At 40.1% G+C, this 4979-nt stretch overlaps 1 non-coding gene across 1 annotated transcript; it reads right to left on the bottom strand.

Moving 5' to 3' along the window:
• Window positions 1-4696: 4696 nt before the first annotated feature.
• On the bottom strand, window positions 4697-4766 carry Smp_tRNA_01400_Pseudo_TTG.1.1. The gene has a single exon. It is a non-coding gene (tRNA).
• Between the last annotated feature and the right edge of the window lie 213 nt (window positions 4767-4979).

The following is a 4979-nucleotide window of genomic DNA, read 5'->3' as shown; positions in this document are numbered from 1 at the left end:
GTCATGAAACCATTTCAATCATTAATCAGGGTAAAAAAGAAAAACTAATTTTAAGGTATATTGAATAAAATGAAGGATGATGGAGTAATCGGTATGTGTTCATTCGATTAGAGTAACAATGTTATTTAACTCCGCCTGTAGCTCTTCTAGAGTTACTGCCGGTCCCAAGCCCACACAAAGGAGGAGGGTTGGGCATGGGGGTTGGTGACCCCATCCCGTAGAAAAGCTAACTCGCTAAAAAAACGCTAACCAGAAAAAAATAATTCAAACCATTCAAACTCTGCCCTGGGAGTAGAAGGAATAATTATGACGTCTCATGATGAAAGCCGAAATTCTTCGGAAGTCACTAGACCGATGCACCTTCTAACAACCAGAGCAACACTCTTTATAGGTACATGGAACGTCCGGACAATGTGGGAGACAGGAAAGACCAACCAAATAGCAATGGAAATGAGGAGATACAACTTAGCAGTACTCGGAATCAGCGAAACCCATTGGACCCAAGCTGGACAACAAAGGCTAGGTACAGGAGAGATGCTGCTGTACTCCGGTCACGAAGGGGAAAATGCTCCACACACTCAAGGATTTGCTTTAATTCTGTCCAGAGAAGCACGAAATGCACTTGTGGGATGGGAATCTCATGGACCCAGGATAATCAAAGCATCATTCAGAACAAAGAAGCAAGGGATCACAATGAACGTTATCGAATGTTATGCACCCACCAATGATAGCAACGACGATGATAAAGATCAGTTCTATGAAAGGCTACAATCAATTATAGTGAAGTGTTCACGAAAGGACCTCACCATCCTGATGGGAGATCTAAATGCTAAAGTCGGAAAGGATAACACAGGATATGAAGATGTAATTGGACGACATGGATTAGGAGAGAGAAATGAAAATGGGGAGAGACTTGCAAACCTATGTACATTCAACAAATTGGTTATAGGCGGCACAATATTCCCACACAAACGCATACACAAAGCTACATGGATCTCGCCGGACCACACCACACAGAACCAGATAGATCATATTTGTATCAAAAAAAATTCCGAAAGACAATGGAAAATGTGAGAATCCGGAGAGGAGCTGATATAGCTTCAAATTACCACCTGGTTGTGGCCAAGATGAGACTGTAGCTAAAGAAACACTGGACAACTGAACAAACAGCACTACAAAGTTTCAATACAGCCTTCCTTCAAGATACTGACAAGCTCTACGAATTCAAGATAACTCTCAACAACAGGTTCCAAGCTCTACAGGATCTACTGAAAGAGCAAGAAACTACTTTGGAGGACAACTGGAAAGGGATAAAAGAAGCACTAACTTCAACGTGTCAGGAGGTTCTTGGTCCTAAGAAGTATCATCATAAGGAATGGATCTCTATGGGAACCCTGGACAAAATTCAAGAAAGGAAGAACAAGAAACTAGCAATTAACAAAAGTCGAACACGAGCAGAGAAAGTCAAAGCACAAGCAGACTACTCAGAAGCAAACAGGGAAGTGAAGAAAAGCATTAAAGCCGGCAAGCAGAAATACATGGGAGAACTAGCAACGACGGCGGAAAAAGCTGCAAGAGAAGGGAATATGAGACAACTATATGATACAACGAAGAAATTGGCAGGGAAATATAGCAAACCAGAGAGACCAGTCAAGGACAAAGAAGGAAAGACAATCACTGAGATTCAAGAACAGAGGAAAAGATGGGCAGAATACTTCGAGGAACTGCTGAATAGACCAGCCCCATTGAATCCACCGAACATCGAAGCAGCGCACACTGACCTTCCTATAGATGTCACTCCACCAACGATCGAAGAAGTCAAGATGGCCATCGGACAAATCAAATGTGGGAAGGCGGCAGGACCTGACAATATACCAGTAGAAGCACTGAAGTCAGACATTGAAATGACTGCAAACATGCTTCACCTTCTATTCAAGAAGATTTGGGAAGAGGAACAAGTGCCAATGGACTGGAAAGAAGGATATCTCATCAAGACACCAAAGAAAGGAGATCTGAGCAAATGTGAGAACTACAGAGGCATCAGTTTGTTATCAGTACCAGGAAAAGTTTTCAACAGAGTGCTGCTGAATCGGATGAAAGACGCAGTAGACGCCGAACTTAGGGATCAACAGGCTGGATTCCGTAAGGATAGGTCGTGCACAGACCAGATTGCGACACTACGGATCATCGTTTAACAATCAGTTGAGTGGAACTCATCACTATATATCAACTTCATTGACTATGAGAAGGCGTTTGTTAGTGTGGATAGGAGAACATTATGGAAACTTTTTCGACACTATGGAGTTCCCGAAAAGATTGTCAACATTATCCAAAACTCATACGATGGACTACAGTGCAAAGTGGTGCATGGAGGACAGCTGACAGATGCATTTCCAGTAAGGACCGGAGTCAGACAAGACTGTCTACTCTCCCCCCTTCCTCTTCCTTCTAGTGATTGACTGGATTATGAAGACCTCGACATCTGACGGGAAGCACGGAATACAATGAACGTCTCAAAATCAATTAGATGATTTGGACTTCGCAGATGACCTAGCCCTCCTCTCTCATACACACGGACAAATACAGACGAAGACAACAAATGTAGCAGCAGTCTCTACATCAATAGGTCTCAACATACACAAAGGAAAAAGCAAGATTCTCAAATGCAACACGGAGAACACCAACCCAATCACACTTGATGGCGAAACTCTGGAAGAGGTGGAAACATTCACTTACCTGGGAAGCATCGTCGATAAACAAGGAGGATCTGATGCAGATGTAAAGGCGAGGATTGGCAAAGCAAGGACAGCATTTCTACAATTGAAGAACATATGGAACTCAAAACAACTGTCAACTAATTTCAAAATAAGAATCTTCAATACGAACGTCAAGACAGTCCTACTGTATGGAGCTGAAACGTGGAGAACTACTACGATCATCATCAGGAAGGTACAAGTGTTTATAAACAGTTGTCTACGCAAAATACTCAACATCCATTGGCCGGATGCTATCAGCAACAGCGTTGTATGGGAGAGGACAAACCAGCTTCCAGCTGAAGAGGAAATTAGGAAAAGACGTTGGAAGTGGATAGGACATACATTAAGGAAATCACCAATGTGCATTACAAGGCAATCCCTAACTCGGAATCCGGAAGGGAAGCGGAAAAGAGGAAGGCCAAAGAACACACTACGCCGGGAAATAGAAGCAGATATGAAAAGGATGAATAAAAACTGGAGAAAACTGGAAAGGATTGCTTGGGACAGAGTTGGATGGAGAATGCTGGTGAGCGGCCTATGCTCCTCCACGAGGGGAAACAGGTGTAAGTAAGTAAGTAACAATGTTATTTGAGTATAATCAAGTTGTCGTTATGTCTTTTAGATCTTTTTGAATTTGGATAGTTCAAAACTTTAGTTAGATCTATTATTGTTAATGATTTCATCTGCATCGCCTCTAGAATCACTGCGAATCTCAGGTCCCGGTAAAGTAGAAGTGTTAGGAGTAGGGTCAGCAACCCTGTTTCATAAAACACCTCTTTAGGAAACAATAACCAGGAAAAAGTTGCCATCACTTTTAATGTATTTGTGGTTCCTTTTTAGTATATTCTGTATCTACTGTACATAGTTTTACTCCTTCCTACTTTGAGAGGTAAGTTTTCAAAGGAGAATACTCTAGATTTTCTATTCCAAAGATTCTAGTCAGTAGTGTTTTATGAGGAAATATTATTGACATTCATACAAAAGGTATAGCCCCTATCATTAATTGTAAGACTAGATTTGACACTGTCCTAATGTTAGTTACCTGTAAAAAGTGATCATCTATTTAAGAGTTAGTAAAAGCAAATGTATTCATTTTGAAAACATTTAGTTCACTGAACTTCTTTATCAAAAGTTTCCAGTTATGTTGTCAACAGTTACCAAATGAGCTACATGACTTTTCAATTTTAGATGTACCATCCCTATAATAGATAGGAATTGTCGTTTTAGCTTATTTCTGCACAAATTTTTACCTATTAACTTTGATAATCACATACGTATCAATTAAAAGTTATATTTAGGACATATTTTAATGATAATCGAAACAAATGTATATCATTATTACAGTTAGACGACGCAATTATGAACAGTATGTTTACCATAAGTTTTTGAAAAACACCCAGAAATCATATTACACAAGTATGTCTAATAAAAACCAATTAAATGTGTAGCTACTGTATGGAAATCACCATCGAATTAAGTGTGGTTGAAATGGCTAAATCATTTACAGCTCAAATAAGGTTTTTGTGGTATTGTGTTGTTTTAAACTTAGTAATCTATTTTGACCGGCATTATTATCACTCTAGACAATGTTATCAGCCGAAGCTTTAAAACAGAAATAAGATACTCAGGAGCTTTTTTTCAAACATCAAATCTTTATGGTCTGACGAAAATGTCTGTGAGCAGTTTTTCTCAGGTTTTTTTTATTTTCACACTGATTCTCTTTCTTATCGACAGTTTTGCTCAGTTACACAGTTGATAGCGTTTATGTTGATTAATGTTGGTTTGTTTAGTTTCAATATTTATATCAAATAGATAAAAGTTATCAGAACTATGTGGTATATGGTAAGCAGAGATGGATAGTGGCTAGCAGTGGAATCCAGGACGCGCGTTTCGTCCTATTTGGGACTCGTCAGCTGGATGTACCTGCATCTCAGAGTTGATGTTCACTCTGGGACTCGAACCCAGTACCCTCGCTTCAAACGCCATCGCGTTATCCACTCGGCCACTGAGCCCTGATAGCCACTTGCTTGTGCGATGGGGTGAAGTTTAAATTCACTTGGTATTGTTTGTTTGAATCTTCCCATCGATGTGTTAGGACTGCAACTGGTCAGTCTGTAATTGACATATGTGCATACTGTGCATATTGCATCGATATAGCCTTAATTCACAAGCATGGTAAGCAGAGATGGTTAGTGGCTAGCAGTAGACTGACCAGTTATAGTC

The sequence above is a fragment of the Schistosoma mansoni genome, chromosome 1 (genome assembly GCF_000237925.1).
Source record: "Schistosoma mansoni strain Puerto Rico chromosome 1, complete genome".
Taxonomy (NCBI): domain Eukaryota; kingdom Metazoa; phylum Platyhelminthes; class Trematoda; order Strigeidida; family Schistosomatidae; genus Schistosoma; species Schistosoma mansoni.
This window is presented reverse-complemented; position numbering and strand designations above follow the sequence as displayed.